At 31.7% G+C, this 18,406-nt stretch overlaps 1 protein-coding gene across 15 annotated transcripts in view; it reads right to left on the bottom strand.

Moving 5' to 3' along the window:
- The window catches only part of Samuel (SAM-motif ubiquitously expressed punctatedly localized protein), a 626,277-nt gene that overhangs the window by 230,210 nt on the left and 377,661 nt on the right, over nucleotides 1-18,406 (bottom strand). For 3 of the 15 annotated variants that reach the window (XM_072529710.1, XM_072529713.1, XM_072529718.1), the window contains exon 1: nucleotides 3,867-4,038. The exons of 5 other annotated variants lie outside the window; for them this stretch is intronic. The gene's annotated coding sequence lies outside the window, so the exon portion shown is untranslated. Of the gene's footprint in view, nucleotides 1-3,783; nucleotides 4,058-18,406 lie in introns of those variants that run through there. 7 more of the 15 variants (XM_072529716.1, XM_072529712.1, XM_072529717.1 and 4 more) reach the window with 7 other exon arrangements.

Here is an 18,406-nt window from a genome sequence, read left to right as displayed (position 1 = left end):
GGAAGTTGACAGATGATACCCAGTTCGTATTCAGGAAAGCAATGAAAATGAGGAAAACCCTTTTTGCTTTTAATTTTAATGTGCTGCCGCCAAGATGTGTAGATAAGAATCAAAATCAAAAATGTTTGTTTCATTGATTTTTAGAAGGTATTCGATAGAGTAACGCATCAGAATCTTGTATAACTGCTAAAAGAAAAGAATATATACAGTCGAGACAAGCGTATCATAACTACACTGTATTGTAGTCAAAGATCGACTGTCAAAATAACAAAATTACATAATATATGAAACAGAAGACAGGGACATTAAAAGTATTGTTCGACATACATACGGGTGTGTGTTGCCTCCTTTGTTATTCAAACTTTACAGCGCATCTATTTTTAAGGAATCAATATTGGAGAAAGGGTACGGTATAGCATTAACCGAAAAAATCTTGACCAATATAAAATTTACAGTAGAATAGTAGATACACTAAAACTTTTACTAACCAGAGCAAATCAATGTGGCATTCAGCACGAATTAGAAATACACAATTAGAAGTAGAACAACTACAAATAATATCTAGTAACTTGGATAAATAAGAACAACGAACAAAATAGAGCAAAGTAGAGAAATATTAAAGAAAAAAAAATAAGACATTTCCATGGAAGCTTTTGTGAAGATGCAAAAGATTATTACTAATCGTGAATTTATTATAAAATTGAGGATAAGAGCGTAAAATGTTTTATCTACGTTGTTGTGTCGGATAAAAAGCTGTACATTAAATATAGAATAAATAAAGAAGTTCGAAGCATTTTAGATGTGGTGCAATAGACGGATGCTCTACCGTGGATTTAAAGAGTTACTAATGCTAAACAACTGAGACGATTACAAAAAAGAGTAGATACAAAGAGAAAACTGGAATAACTAAACGATATTACTAGGTGAGAAGTATGAAATGCTAAGATTTATCATGCAAGGAAAGATGAAAGGTAAGAGAACCATCGACCGTAAGGAAGATTTCCTTACTGAGAAACGTAATTGCAGCTCAGCAGACTCCTGTGCAGCTGCAAATAAAGTTCGGATAGCTATGATGATAACCAACCTCCGATAAAAAAAAGAACCAAAAGAAGAAGAAGCACATTCATTATTTTAATTCTTCAGTATTTTGTAACGTAGGAATATCACTACCAATGATTTCAATAATATTTTTCTTTTGGTTATACTTTGGCTATACTTATACTGGTTTACTTTTATCTGGCACATTGTGTGTTGAGCTTATTTTCTACTCCCTCTAGAGAACACATATTATGAAAATATTTTGTTATTGCCACCAATTTTAAAATCTATATTGAGGAATGCTGTCTAATAATTTCTCTATTTTTTTTATCTAATATCTATCGCAGTCTTTCCTCTTTCTATCTGGTTTTCTATTATACGATGGTCTTCTACTATAGTTTAAGTTTCGTTAGTACTAGTTTTTCATGTACTTGCTTTTTTAATGTTATTGAAGAATATTCTCCAATGTCTCTTAATATTTTATTCATTATTCTTTTTACATTTTCTAAATTAATAGCTAATGTAAAATAAAAATGACGGTGTTATCAGAATACCTAATATTATTAATTTAAAATTCATTCACTGTTATCCTTGGTGTTTCTGATTTAATAGTTTCCAGTACGATTTCCTGTGATATTGTGAATCCTTCTCTGAGCCTCCCGTTAATTTTTATTTCTTCGGATACTTTATGTCCAATTTTGTACTTCTACTCATTAATGATTGTAGAAATTTGATAATCTTATCTCCTTAATAGTGAATAAATCTTAAATAATCTTATCAAAATATACATATTTTTGTGATTGAATAGCTTAGTATTTTGTGCGGACTAACAGATATAGTGGTTTTTATAGATCTAATTGCATTTATAATCTTTGTTTTAGTAATCTTCGGTCCCAGATCTCCACTTCCACTGTTCATAAAAGATTTTCCCTGTCTTGAAATAATTCTTCTACGGATTCCTACCATAGGCGTAATTTTTGTTTAGTTCCCCCCTGTCGAGTAATATGAGGTTTTTTCGATTTCTTAGTCTAGTTAGTTGTTTAATCTTTTTAGATTTTCCTTACATATTTCTGAATAATAAGCTTCCTTTGACTCTCTTATTTCTTTTAGAATATACATTATAATTGTTGCTATCATATCTTGTACTTGTTCTAAAATTTTCATTTTTTTCCAATTATCTCCAAAATTTCCTCCGTCCTCCAACTTTTTTCTTGTATTTTGTTGTTGTAAGACTAGTTTTACTTGGATTCATAATCACAGTTTTAAAAATCTGCAACTAAGACTCTACGGCTGTCCTTTTACTTAAGATGTACCGTGAGATCTTTCTAGATTGTAATTGATGTCTTAATTCACAGATATCAATGACACAAAACAAAACCACAGAAACTAAATTTTTTAGGTTAGAAAAAAATTGTTTTATATACTATAACAAGATTATTCTTTCTGTATGTACTACTGATACTCGTGAACACATTGTGTGTGATATACAAAAGACAAACCAAAAATCTAAAAATAGTATTTATACCAATTTTTCAATATGTTTGTAATGATCTTCATTGTGTAGGATGTGGTTTGTATGATGGTTTTTTAAAATATACAATTTATGGTATATATAACAAATTATTACCGAACTAAATAAAATATGAAAAAGAAATAATGCGTCTGTCGTACACAGAATAAAAAAAATCTACTGGTCTGAACACAACGCTGTCAACCAAATTAAACGTGATTTTAAAGTATCGCCGGGTAGATTGAGATTAAATCAAAATGAATAGGAAGTTTTTAACATGGGATGCCGAAAAGTTGGTACCTACATTAGTAGAAAATATTTCGAAAATTTAGTTTAATTTGTAATAGGTATTTATTATATAACGATACAGATTACTATACTTGTTTTAGACTATAATAATAATCTCAAATACTGCTTTTTGTTAATCGATACAGTTGTTTAATCTTGTTCATATCATTTTTTTTTAAACTGTCGATTATATTCTTCTGCTACTTCACACATGTTACAATGATTTTGATAAGTTAGTCCATTTTCCGGGCATGTTTTATCGAATCGAAAATCCTTTTCAGAGTTGTCATGATTTGTTCCATGCTTCTCTATTTATTACGTTACCATTTAACACGTAAAATATCATGTTACCTATGTGCTAATGATTATAAAAAATATAACTCTTGTACCAGAAAATTAGAGTGTTTCTTGTCGACTGTATCATTGAGGTCTTTACATAAAAAATTCTATAATATATCAGAGCCAAAGCATCAGTTTTTATCTGATAAGATAGACGATCTGATTAGATTTACTTCAGATTTTGTTAGAGTGGTTATAATCCACGCTAAATTTTTAAAATTTAAGCTTAGAGCAAAATAACACCAGTAATTAATATTTATGTGGGAATAGATATTGATAAAAAATAATCAGTGGTCAAATAGAAAATACGACTAATGAAATATGTTTAGTACCAATAAATCTATTTTAATACTATTGTCCTAAATTTGCTGTTTTTAAAATTTTCTACATTAAAATAGATTTATATTTAAAATAAAAACAATTATTTACAATATTTTACATGTTGATTTAGCTATATACAGAATGTATAATGACGGTCTTGATCATTGCTTTAAAAAACAGAAAGTTTTAAAAGATCTATATTATCAATAATCAATTTAGTTTTGCTAATATATATATATTCAACATTCTATTAACATTTAAAGTAAAATTTGTTATATGTTCCTTACTTAATTCAAATCAAGACTGATGATTGCCATCATGAGTCAGATATCAAGAATATTAAAAAAAACTTATCACAACTCATAAACACCTCAACAAAAAATCAAATCACACCTCCAATAATCACAAAAATCCAATCTGTCACTTCAGCACGAAAATAAAAATTTTGTTCGATCGTACCTAGCGCGCAAATTATCCAAAAAAACAGCACACAATCATGCCAATAGACGGACTACCGTGATTCAACTGAAGGAGAATTAAAGAGAAAAGTTATGAGAATTGTTTTGGTTCTGTTAGAACCATTCCAAATCGCCAGGTACTAGTTGCCCAGCAGTACCGTGCATCGAACCCAACGGATTCGTATCGAAGCGATAGCTGAGATGATGGGTAGTACCATGATTCTTACTAAGTTATCAGCTGAGAGAACTCAAGCGGTGCCAGTTGTCGGTCGACTTTGTCTCTCTTACGAGTTCGGCAGGTGCAGTAAAGGTGAGATAGTTGATAGTTCGAGTTGGGATGGCCTCTACGGGTCGACCGCGGACGGCCAGGAGGACGGACTTTAAAAACACGCCGCACGATCTAGTGCGCTCCGTTTGCTCCGGTTATGTAGTGAGGATCTGACCGATGCCGTCATTCATGGTAGCGAAATAATACGCAGGTTGCTTGCTACCCGTCGTGCTACTCGTGCATTGAAGAGTTTTTCCTCAATTGAGATTGTTCATTAATAATATGAAGTTAAATAAAAAAAAGCACCATCTTAGAATCCTAGGTTGCTTTAATTAATATAATAAACAGAACAATTTGAATTTCTCAATCGTCATAATCTGTCAGCTTAGGAGATTGAAAGTTTTTTAATTAAAAATACTTCTATTCAAGTTCTTATACTAATATTATTATCTGCTGCTGTTTACAAATAAATAATTTAGTTTTATCTCAACTTTCAAATATTTTTTATTAGCAAATCCTTAGATAAATTAAGATACAAAATATGTTAGAAAAAGACCTTCAGTATTTCGTTCAGATAATAGTCTTAGATAGATTCCCGCAGACTGGCTCAAGTTATTCTTTGTCACAATACCTAAAAACACAATACTAGAAATTGCTGAGAATATCGATTAAAGAGCCCAATGAGTCACACTCCTAAGATTTTTCTAAGAATACTCAACAAAAAAATTAGAGGCAAATACGAAGATCTCGAAGATACCCCATTTGGCTTAAGAAATGCTATGGAAACTAGGGAGGCACTTTTTGCGCTGAATATCCTATTACAAAAATGCCGCGTTCAAAGAAAAGATATATTTGCATGCTTCGTGAACTTCGAAAGGCATTTGATAAAGTACAGCATGAAAAATTAATATAGATGCTAAAAATTATAGGAATAGATGACAAAGATATTCGTGTCATTCAAAATTTGTACTGGAGACAACTACATTGACGAAATCTCCATACAACGAAGACTCGGACAAGGTTGCATTTTATCCCCAAGGTTGTTTAATGTTTACTCGCACCAGCTATTTAAAAAGGCATTTGAAAGAGAGCCATATGAAATAAAAATCAGTGGAGAACTACCTAATGTAATAAGATACGCGGACGGTACAGTAGGTGTCAGAAAATATTGAAGATCTCCAAATTCTACTTGATCGTATTCACTAAGTAGAAGAGAAAATGGGCATTAAAACAAACTCAAACAAAACCAAATTTTTAGTCTTTGGTGGTAACCTCATCCAGATGCAGAGCTTTACTTTAATGTAGTTTAAGTTGAACAACTTTATAAAATTATATATTTGGGAACTGTCATAACGAACCAACTAGATCCAGACATAGAAATAAAACGCAGAATAGCAATTACTAAAAAAACATAGCCAGAAACAAATTACCCTTAATAGATAATCTCCCAGCTGAACTATATAAAAAAGGTACCAAAGCCACGATACCATACTGGTACTCCAGCAATTCATAAAAGAAATATGGACACAGACATCCCTCCCTAGTGATTGAAATACTTTGCACCATACATAGAAAAGGAGACATCTTTGAATGCTCTTACCACAGAGGAATTACACTTTTAAATGCAGTGTATTAAATTGTTTTCACAGTACTATAGTTACAATATAGTTACAATAGTAGAAAAACACCAGGCTGGTTTCAGAGGTGGTAAATCGACAATTCATCAGATTGCAACTCTGAGACACATGTTAGAAAAAACACTGAAATATGACATATATACTCATCATATATTTATAGACTACAAAGCAGCCTATGACTCTGTAAATAGAAAAGAACTGTTCAAAGCAAGGAACGAGCTAGAAATACCAAATCAGTTGGGAAATTTAACAAAAGTAACCCTTAAAAACATTTCATGTGAAGTACGAATCCAGGAGGAACTACCTGAACCTTTTATAACAAATAATCGGCAGCTGTTTAATCTGGCTCTGGAAAAAGTAATATATATGTCACAAATCACAACCACCGGTTCAATATGCTGATCAATATTGTTGGAAGAACCCAAAACGCTGTACGAGAGACGTATGTAGCACTAGAAGAATTAGCTACAAAGATGAGTTTAATAATAAACCACCAGCAAAACGAAGTATATGAAAATGAGCACGCAACCACAAATCCTACGACCACTTATTATAAAACAAGACATCGTCGAAGCAATGAACGAATTTATATATCTGGAAGCGCTCCTTAACACTAAAAATAATATTACCGCAGAGATAAACCATAGACTTTGCATGGCCAACAGATGCTATTTTGGGCTTAATCTTCTTCTTAAATCTTTAATTATATCGAGAAATACAAAAGTAAAACTACAAAATAATAATACGCCCAGTCCTGACATATGGTTCAGAAACCTGGGCTCTATAAAAAGTAATAAAAACATGTTAGGATTATACGAAAAAAAAGTACTAAGTTGAATCTATGGAGCAGTGAATGACAATATAGTGTGGAAAACACAATACAATTTCAAACTTCATAGAATATACCAGAAACCAGATATCGTAAAACATATTGAGATAGGACGTCTGAGGTGAATAGGCCATGTAAGGCGGATGGAACAAAATGAATCAGCTAAGAAAATGCTTCTTGATAGATCAATTGATTAGAGAAGAAGATGAAGATTTGGAACAAGGTTCCTTGATAACATTGATGAAGACATGAGAAATATGAGAATACGTGCTTGGTAAAAGAAGGCGATGGATAGGGACGACTGTAGAGTAATTCTTCAGGAGGCTAGGACCCACGGAGGGTTGTAAAATCATAATTATGATGATAAGCAATGACTAAAACTACTTTTATGAAAATTGTGACATTTCTTTGCAATAATCATCTCAGTTTAGAACTAAGTCAAAGCTAATGCTATTGTTTAATGCTATATTTGGGTTGTACTTTTGTGTAGAGCAGAAGTTTAGACACTAAAAGTATTAAGCACGAACGCAATTGAAGCATTAAAAATACCTTGGGCAGCAAGAAAAACTAATGACAAAGTAATAAGGAGGGTCGACAGATAGAGAATTGCTAAAGACTGTTAAACGCCGGAAAATGTCTTATCTGGGACATATTGTAAGGGAAAATCGATATATGTAGAATATTACAACTAATCCTTAAAGGCAAAATAGAACACCGTAGAGGTGTAGGAAGAAAATCGGTTTCTTGGTCAAAAATATTCGTGAATGGACTCATCACACTAGTGATCGCCAACGTAGGATAATTCTGATATGACACGTGCACGTGAGGAAGAAGAATAGTCTTAGTTATATAGGATTGTTATTATTAGGCAATAGAGTAATATACAGAGATCCATGCATTAGAGATAGGTATAAATAAAGAGGATGAATGAATTACTCCTAATCATATTGGAAGGTAAAGTGCAGGGCAAAAGATCAGTTGGAAGACGCCTAAACTCGTAGCTGAAAGACCTAAGGAGATGGTTTGACCGCTCATTTATAGAAATCTTTCATGCAGCAGTTTCCAAACTTACAATTGCCATTTGGATCGCCAACCTCCGAAAGGAGACGGCGCAATAAGAAGATAAATAAAGTGGATTGGTGCGAGTAGATTTCTGGTATGTTAACCGATAGAAATGCTGCAATTCAAGAGTAAAATAAATTCTTCCAAACTTCAATTACACCAGGTATAATGTATTGCACTATGTTGGGTAGTTTAAAAGAAAGAATAACGAATTCATACTGCAGAAAGGGTCCTCATTTAATAGAGGAAGTCTAGGTATGGCATTAAATTATGCTAAAATAAAAAACCTTACCAAGAGTCAGTAGATTCTTAGTTAGACCAAATAAAGTGTAGAAATGATAATGTTTAAATGGATGTCTGCGATAATAACGTTATTAGGAGAGTTTAGGCATGACAACAACAGATCGCTATCAGGTTTTTGTATTGTTGACACTATAGGTCATATTCATTTTTAGATGTTAAAATTCTAAAAATATTACACTTTATCAATTATATTGTTAACTTAATAATATTATTAATATAATATAAACAATAAATAGGAACGATCATGAATATCTACTTTTAGGGCAAATATTCCTATTCTAATATCGACCTTAAGTCCAAAGGATTATTGGCTTAAATATTGGTTTTAATTGTTACGTAATATCCATAATCAGAATGATTTCATTTGGCAAATCTTAATTTTAATAAATAAATTGCAATTTTAAATTTAAACTACTTTTAATAATGTCAAAAATAAGGTAATTTATTTCACGTATTTTTTCTGTTCTGAAAATGTACCACTGATCACCTCACCTAGTCAAAAATGTATTCAAATAAAATATTTTGCCACCAGCCACGACACAATATAAAAACGAGTCTTTAATGGAATTTATTTGTAGAGATAAGCTCAACCTGTAAGTTCAATTAGATTCGTAACCTATGTTTTAATCCAATTATCTTTTACCTCGTATGCGTTATATAGTCTATTCTAAAAAGCAATGTTTTGACGGGTCTGTAGATGGAAAGCGAGTGACCATGCGTTTTTTCCATATAAATTACTTGACTTATACATGTTTATATTCTATTATTCTCTTTCTAATAATCAATATAGAACTATTTATTTCGTTTCCTCTATCTCTAGACGGATATGGCTTCCAGTGGTTTGTTGGCAAGATCAACGTACTTCCTTAGTCCCTATTTGCTATATAGGCACTTCATTCTGCCTTTTATTTATTATTTTTTTTTGTTATTGTCTTTAATTCCTTTCTATTTTTAGCTTTACTTCTTACTTTTCCCCAGCTTAATCCTATTAATTCATATTTTCTTTTTACGCTCATTTTCCAAGTATTGCTTGGTGTATTACTTGGTCCGCTTTTCTTCACTCGTTGGCTCATACTCGAGCCCAAGTTTCGTTATATTATTTGCATTTTTCCTAAGCATATAATCAATCCATTTCCATTTCCTTCTCATTATAGATTCACGAACGGATTCTTGCCTTGTTTTCTCCCATAATTCGAAGTTTGTAATTTTCTGAGGCCAATGTATTTTGAGTATTGGTCTTAAATATTTTTCATGATTTTTCGTACACTTTTTATACGACTGTTAAAGATTATATTATTCGTATTTCTTGTTATTTTACTGGAACTCCCATTGAGCTTTAATTATTCTTTTTTGGATGTCTGCTTTTGTTTCACCATCTTTCTGTATAACTACTCCTAGAGATGTGCATTTTTCTACTTATTTGACCTCCTTCTCATCCAACTTAGTTTTGTAATGTTCTTCTTTAATTTTGAGTATTTTCTTTTTATTTATGTTTAGATTTAAACCTAGTTTTTAGCTGTGTCTGTTAGCTTTTTTAATTTATTCCCCATTTGACATCAATTTTCTGTTAGCAAGCATAGATCATCAGCGAATTCTAAGTCTCGAGTTTACTTGTAAAATTTCGTGGTAATTCCGTTTTTCCGTCTTTCACTTTACTAGTTATCCAGTTCATGATTAACGCCAATAAAATTGGTAACACTATCATCCCTGACGCCTAGCTCCTTTTTTTAGGTTTTCTGTGATCATATATTTATATATATTATATATATATATATATATATATATATATATATATATATATATATATATATATATATATATATATATATATATATATGCACCAGTATTTAGCCCTTTCCGGTAGGGATCTATGAAGGAGTATCACCGAGACGCAAGCCCTTATCTCTTGCAGTACTGCTCCACCATAGGCCGATCAGACACCAGCATATTCTAGTCTAAGCCGCAAATTCGTTTTAGAATTTTAAACTGCTGCGTTAGCCTTTTTTATTTTTCTGTACACCTAGCCGGGGCTTGAACCCACATCCACTGAACCATTCGACAGTGAAGCCAATGAGAATCGGTCACCTGGCCCGCTTGGATATCTGACCGACGGGTATTCCATATATTTTTAATATTTGCCACATACTTCCACAGTCTACTCTAGCGAAGGCCTTTTCGAAGTCGTCAAAGCTAAAGTCTGCTTTTGGTATTTGGTACCCTGTTTCAGGATAGTTCTCTGGATATGTATTTGGTCTACAGTTGAACAGTTTCTTGGCTGTCTTTTAATTTATTATTGCATTTCTTAAGATCTCCCTGTTTTGGCAGTTTTAGAATTGTCCCTTTCTTCCAATCTGTGGGAGTTTGTTTATTGATCCATATTTATTTAAATAACTCAAATAATATTTAGCGGGTATGTTAACGATTCCTTCTGTGTTTCTTATTTTTATTTTCACTATAGCGGTTTTTATATCCTCTATTGAGGATATGAAATCTCTACTTAACTAATTTAAAAGATAAAACCAACAATTCCTGACTATACCTGCACTAACATTAGGTTCCTTTCTCTTTTACCATATCCAAATTAAACACTATTAATGGTTTCGCTATCATACATTGACAGTGTGAGGTAACACAGTAGACAGCGGACAACTCCAGTTTGCCGGACAATAATGTTGACACGACAAGTTCCTATATTAAACCACCTAGTGACCATTAAAGAATTGCACAACTACTATTAGAATAGTCTTCAGCAAATCCCAAGTTGGTATATTTTAATGTCTTCCTCATTTTTCACTTGTTTTCTCGTTATGGGAGTGCTGGTACCTATAAATGGACACTTTTATTGTTATAGGGAAAATTGATTCTATTAAATTGGCAAAGGAAGTGTCAAAATCATACTATTTTATTGGTGATCATTGTGTTTTGTATAAGGACCTATAGTAGTATAGCTAGTATACTATTTTGTGTATTATTGCTTGTGGGAAATCTGAGTTTTACAATGGCGTACACGTACGCATTTATTAAAACGTTTAAAGTCCCTGCTGAAAAAGAATACTTATAGTATTGTTTTTGTATTTTTCTTTTTGTTGTTTTTCTTACTAAATCGTAAGTCAGTATTAAAGAGCATAAATACTCTTAAAATATAACATAGTCCAAATCATTTAATTTTTATCGGAATATGAAATGAGTATCATAGGCAGATTCAAGTGGGCTATGGGTGCGATCGGTTCCCCCTTTCAAATTTAAACCAAGTGATTTATGCAGTACCGATTTGATTTTATTAATATTGAATAGCTTATTTTGATAATTATGTTATTGATTCACTTCTTTATTATTGATGGCTTATATTGATAATTTATTGATTTCATTACCCTTATATAATATTTTGCTTTTTATCGATTTAACTTAATGCTACTTTAGTCTTCAAGTGCCAGATCCTCGAATCGCCATCGGGTACTGGTTTAATACCTGTAATGGGTTCTTAATTGTATAGTTTTGTCGCGTCATATTTATTCTTTTAGTTATTGTCGCTTGTATAATACCTTTTGTAAACTCATTTTAAGTATAAATAAAATATTAGTTTTCATAATAATGCATAATATTTAAATTTGTAGCTTATATATATAATTTGTAGCTATTTATGTTTCATTAGAATTAAATGTATGTATGTTTATGTTATTTTGTCTCTTGATTTTACTTGTTTTTAAATAGTGTTGCATATCGTCCTCTTGCTTTCATATCAAAAACCAGTGAGTTCTAGATTGAACATATATATTGATTCTCCCTTTATGATGGTTTTATATGTTACATCATAACATCGTATGTGCATAAAGCAACAGTAATTACCTTCAAAAACAAAGCCATTAATGCTGTTTATTTATCATGCTTCAATAATATTTTAAATCTTTCAATTGGTAAATCTTCATCAGTTAAATCTATGAGAAATGCAATTGGAACGATGGAAGAAGCAATTTACTTTTTTAAAGCTTCATCAAAACGCAATTCAATTCTCCAGTTTCGAGAATCTCTGCCAAAAATTCACGAATACCTTGGCGTTATATCTTCATGGAATGACTTACAGACTGGTGCAAAGGCAAAGGTATTAAAATCTGCTATATCTGAAACTGACTCTTGAGTAGCAGTAGTTTTTTCATGCATTTTGCCACTAAGTCGTTTTTTTTTCAAAAATCAAATATCGATTAAAAATCAGCACGTGATCGGCTTAATGATGGTCTAAAGATTTTAAATCAAAAGCGAGAAAAATGTAATGAGATGTTTTCAAGTTTATATGATGAAAGTGGCTTCTTTATCCTTCTTGTGCCGTGATAGTTTCTCGTTCGTTGGCTATTAAATTGGCTATACTAATTTTTTTTAAGGCAGTCGAAAAAGAGATGCAGAGTATCTGTTAAACCATTCTCTCAGGATTCTAAGTACTGGCGTTCTTCTTTGATTTGGTCTTCCGTCTATCTTGCCTTGTATTATTAAATGAAGTATATTATTGGTGACGATCTCTATCTACCTAACTTATTTGATGAATTCTCCGATACACTCAGATTTCAAAGACTTTAAGTTTTCTTAGTAGTGTATTCGTTAAAGTCTAACCTTAGACACCATATAAAAAAATTTAGAACACATAACATTTTACCAATCTAATTTTCAGTCTCAAAGTAATATTGTTTCCACATGAGATTTTGTTTATCTTAAAAAATGCAGCTCTAGCTTTCTTTATACGTATTTTAGTTTCTTTGCTAATGTCCCAATATTTTCATTTAGATTACAACGAAGATAAGTGATACTGTCGTTTCTCTTCAGTTGTTATCCATAAGCTGTTAGCTTTTGGTCGTATTGGCATTTTACCGAAAACCATTACCTTTGTCTTTATTGTGTTTAGCTTAAGTCCACATTCATCACACGTTGTGGTTTTCCTATCAATCAACTGTTAAAGTTCTTCGTAACTATTTGCAATAATTAAAACCGTGTAATCGGCGTACCTCAAATTATCAATATTGATGCCATTAATTTTGATACCACATTAAATATTTGTTCTGGCTAATTGGCTTAGTTCTAGTGCCATAAAACAAAACACACACACACACACATTAAATACTATCTAATGCTTAATTGTCCATTATAAGAGCAGGACTTATATTGGGCAATCCTCTAAGCCCATTGCTATCAGATATTTTTATGGATCATCTAGAGACAAACATTTCAAAACATCCCATATTCAAACAGTTTTTATATTGGTGGAGATACGTAGACGACGTACTGGTATGTTTCACAGGAACTAACAGGCAACTCGACCAATTTTTATCGTATATTAATTCACTTCATAGTCATATTGAATTTATAATAGAAACAGAACAAAATCAATCCATAAATTTTTTAGATTTAAAAATTATCAGACTTAAAAACAAACATGACTTCTCCATATTTCATAAACCTACCCATACTGACACGACTATTCACAATTCATCATCCCATCCCACACAACATAAACTGGCAGCCTATCATAGTATGTTACATAGATTAACAGAAATTCCGATGTCAAAATATAATTTTGAGACAGAATTAAATATCATTAAGCGAATAGCAGTAAACAATGGATACAATGAACAAACAATTAATAAAATGTTAAATCAAAAACTACACAAGAAAGCCCTGAACTTAGTATTTCTACCACCAGAGAAAAAACGCAGTACCTTCTGCTCAATTACATATACAGGCAAAATATCAACAAAATTAGCCAAACACATAAAAAAGAAAGGAATAACACCAGCTTTCAGAAGAAATAACAACCTAGGCAAATATATTAAAAACAACAAGAGCCAACATAAAAAACACTTACACAGTGGTGTGTACAAACTTAAATGTGGCGACTGCCCAAAAACTTACATTGGTCAAACTGGTAGAAATTTTAATAAACGAATAGCAGAACATAAAAGGGCTTTCAATAATAGAAAAACAGATTCTACATACGCACTTCACCTTCTAGATCATAATCATTCTTTTAATGATGAATTTAAAATTCTTCACATTCAAAATAAAGGCCTTAAGCTATCTTTGTTAGAGTCTATGGAAATCAACAAATTAAAAAACACAGATATAATTCTGAATGACCAGCTTGAGACAAACAGTTCTCCCCTCCTCAACCTATTTCATTAGAGACTATAAAGTGTAAACCCATGCCAAAAACAGATCACTTGAGAAAGGTAATCAGCCGAAACAGCTGTAGTGATAAGAATTTAAAATAAATTTTGTGGAAGTTTTAAAAACAAAGTTTTCAGTGTTTTATTGTTACTATCTAATGCTTTATTGAAAACGAACTCCGAATAAATATTAAATATTATTGGAGACAAAATGCAGTCCTGTCTTACTCCTCTTCGAATTTAAAGCACTTCAGACTTATCCTGTCCAAATCTGATGTTCGCACATTGATGCCAGTGAAGTAATGATACGTAGCTCTTTATCATCAGTAGCTACCTGCTGAATACTTGCTATAATTTCAGTATGTTTCACTCGATCAAATGCCTTGTCAAAATCAATAAAATACATTTAAATTGGATGGCCGACCTCAATGAAAGTGGCATTGCGGATGAACTCGGTATAGAAATAAAACTTCCTTGACTAGCGCAAAAACAGCAAAATCGAGTAAATTATTCTCAAGACCATTGTTGGACGATCTATATGCATTCCGATAATTGATAACATTACCGAAGATTTAAAATCTCGTTTTGCTGAAAAAACGTTAAATTTGTACAGTTTCTCAATTTTATTTCCTCAGTTATTAGAAAAATCTGACGAAAAGTCAATAGCAAATGCTGCTCATACTTTTAATGACAAATATTGTGTTTGTTTTCAATGAAAATTCTGTATATAAAACTATAAGAGCCGAATTCGAATTGTGATAAGCAAGCTAGCAAAGAGAATAATACGGTGTTTCTTATGATAGCGTAAAACTATTTTAGAGTTTTGTGATATTAATATCTAGTGGTGAAAGAACATTCTCTACTTTGAGGAGAATAAGAACTTGGCTACGGCCAACTATTACAGAAAAAACACTGGTTGGCTTGGCATTGATGAATATTCATTATGATATTTATATTGATCTCGATTAAGTCATCGATTTTTACGTGCATACAAGAACACATCGTTTTGATTTTTTATTGTCTTCTTCTTTTTTTGGTGCCTATTCGTTTCGAATATTGGCGATCATTCTAGCTATAATAATTATTTTATTAACTGATTCTTTAAATAGATTAGTTGTTGTTGTGCAGAACCATTTCCTCAGGTTTTTTAACCATGATTCCTCTTCTCCCAATTCCTCGCTTTCCAAATACTTTGTCTTGAAAGATTATTTTCAGTAATCTGTATTTAGTGCCGTTTCTCATTATATATCCTAGATATTCTAACTTTCTCCTTTTAATGGTATACATCACCTCTCTTTCTTTTCCCATTCTTCGTAGTACAGTCTCGTTGGTTATCTTGTCCGTCCATGATATCCTTAGGATTTTTCTGTCACATCTCGAAGGCTTTATGTTTTTTCTCCATCGCTTTAGTGACTGTCTAGGATTCAACTCCATAGTATAATATCGAGAACATTGTAGGAGCCTTACTTTTATCTCCAGATTAAGGTTGTGGCTTTAAAAGAGTTTAACCATGTTGTTGAATGCACTCTTAGCCTTCTCCATTCTACATTTTACTTCTTATGAGTGATCCCATTGTTTATTTACTATTGTTCCAAGATAGGTAAACTGTTTTACTCGGTCCACTGGTGTACCGAGTCCTGATAAGCAGTTGGACGTCTTTAATTTTATTCTTGCAGATGACCATAATTTTGTATTGTAATTCTTCTGTATTATTACTTCTTTAATTTTTTATCTTTTATTAATATATAGTTATTATAAACTAAGCAGATAAAATATGAAATTATTTAATTTTTGTATGTAAAATTAAAAAAAAGTTAAATATGAATACTTTTGTATTACCTACATTTTTACGCATACATGATTATTATCCAGATTTAGCTAGACAGCTCACACTCCCTCTGTGGGGAAAACTCACTCACTCCAGATACCTACAATATCAAAATAATTGAGCTCTGGTGGGACTCTTTCCGTCTTATCGAGCCCTAGGTGACTTGGTATGCTGGAGTTTTTCCCAAAAATGTTCATACATATCTGGACGTCGAGAGATGTGCAGCTTTCTGCATGGTCTTGTTCATAAAGATATTCATTTAGACGTTGTTTTTTATGCTTTATAGGAGGTTCTCTGAAATGACCTCAATACTAGATAGAATAATAGGTATTATCTGAGTACTTTCCATTCTGCATTGTCTTCGAATTTGAATTTCCAGATTTCTGTACTTGGCGATCTTTTTATTGTATTTAATAGCCAGATTATTGTTGTTAGGTATCAGAACATCAAATTAGTATTATCCTGATTTAGCCATACGGCTTACACTCCTTCTAAGTGGAAAAATATATTATTAATTACATTATTATTAATTATAAAAAATTTATGAATTTAAGTTTTTAGTTTTAATTAATTATAAAAACAATTAATTCATTATAAAAAAATAGTCTTACATCATTATCTTGAAATTTACCAGATCGGCACTCCCTCTTAACAATGCTGGATCCGCAGCTGATGAGTAATTGTTCAGATATTATCGAAATATTTTTCTTCTATTCAGAAAAAAGTAAATTTGCAATTTTAATTTTCCATATGTAATCTAAAAATTACAATAAATGTCCAAAAAATTATTATATCAATGCCCCTACAACCCTAAGTGTAAACAAAAATATATTGACCCCTGTACCGCCAGATCCCACTATATTTTTATTCTTAAGTACTCGTCGGTTCAGAAGCAAAAAATCCCTCTTATTTTATAACCAAAGACATTTTTCAACATTCCTATACAGATGCTCATTAAGCGATGACCCGACCGCCGAAGCCACTGCATTTTTTTCTTTTATTCTTTGCCATCAGGACTATATCCGGTCATCATCTAAAAAAGGTCGAAGTCAAGAATTTTAATCGATTCTAGGCGAAGGAACTTTTAAACAGTCACATTATAAGTTCCTTTAAAAAAATCCAGCTTAAGATAATAATTTTAGAATGTGATCTCAGTATCGTCCTTTATAAATTCGGTTGATTATGTTACGGTTAGTGCATAGGCTATGGGCGATGGGCATCGACCATCGAAATGTTCTGGTTCAGATTCTTGATAATATAACAGGTTGGGCTGCCAATTAGGAGATGTCCCCGGGTTACGGAGTTTTTTTATGAGCACCCTCTTCTCTTCTCGTACTCCTTGTAAATCTTCTTTTTGGGTGTATGCTAAAACATAAGTACCTTCGACAGCGGTGGCGAAATGACGTCAAAATCGAATAAGCGAGATATGTGTGGCAATGAATCGAGTTAGATTTATTGTATGAAAAATTTAGCGATAATGATAAAAATATAATACGTAGAATCTAAAACAATAATTTTTTGATTTTCATTTTATATATTTATTAAATATTTAAATTTTTGTCCTATATATTATTTTTGACATCTATTTTTTGTTGATTATCGAATTATTTTCCTTTCTTTAATATCTGGAATATCCCCTTCTCATTAGAAGAGAGAACCATTCGAATTCAAGTCGTCAGATGAAACAATGTTCAATAATTTTAAATTAACTAAACGTCAGAAATTATCAAAGAAACCTAACAAAATCAATAAAACTTGTACAAAAACGAACGAAAACGTTTCCCAGAAATTCAAAAAAAGTTGCCAAAATGATCGAAAAAACCTCGATAAAGTACAGAAAAAATTAAATTCTCTAGAAGAGAAAATGAAACACTTAAAAATTATGATAACTAGTGGTGCTCAAACAACAGATCTATCACCATCTTAAGAGAGACAGACGAAGTAAATCCAGTTCCAATAGTAAAAGAATAATGGATAAAAAAGTATCGACGTATTAAAGGAAATTTAAATTGCCACCTTTTGATGGGAAATCTCCTTGGGCCATTTTGGTCCATTTATCTTAGAGAGTTTAAAGCTAATGCGATGGCCTACCATTTTAATAGAAGAAGTAAGAGCTGTTTTCTCGACTGCAGCTTTATTAAGAATCAATAAAAATGTAATCATACCTTATTCAATCGACTGGATAAAAGATGGATAAAAAAAGTGGATAATAAAAGCTTAAGGTCTTGTCGAAACCAGAAAAAACTATTACTATACTAGAAGAGGACTTCAAAGTGTGGTGAAGTCTTGTTCAGCACACCTAGAAGTTGTCTTAGGTAAACATTTTCACAATTATTGAAAGTATCGAATCTGTAGAATTAAAAGTTTTTTATTCGA

This window comes from Diabrotica undecimpunctata, chromosome 4 (assembly GCF_040954645.1).
Source record: "Diabrotica undecimpunctata isolate CICGRU chromosome 4, icDiaUnde3, whole genome shotgun sequence".
NCBI classification, from domain to species: Eukaryota; Metazoa; Arthropoda; class Insecta; order Coleoptera; family Chrysomelidae; genus Diabrotica; species Diabrotica undecimpunctata.
This window is presented reverse-complemented; position numbering and strand designations above follow the sequence as displayed.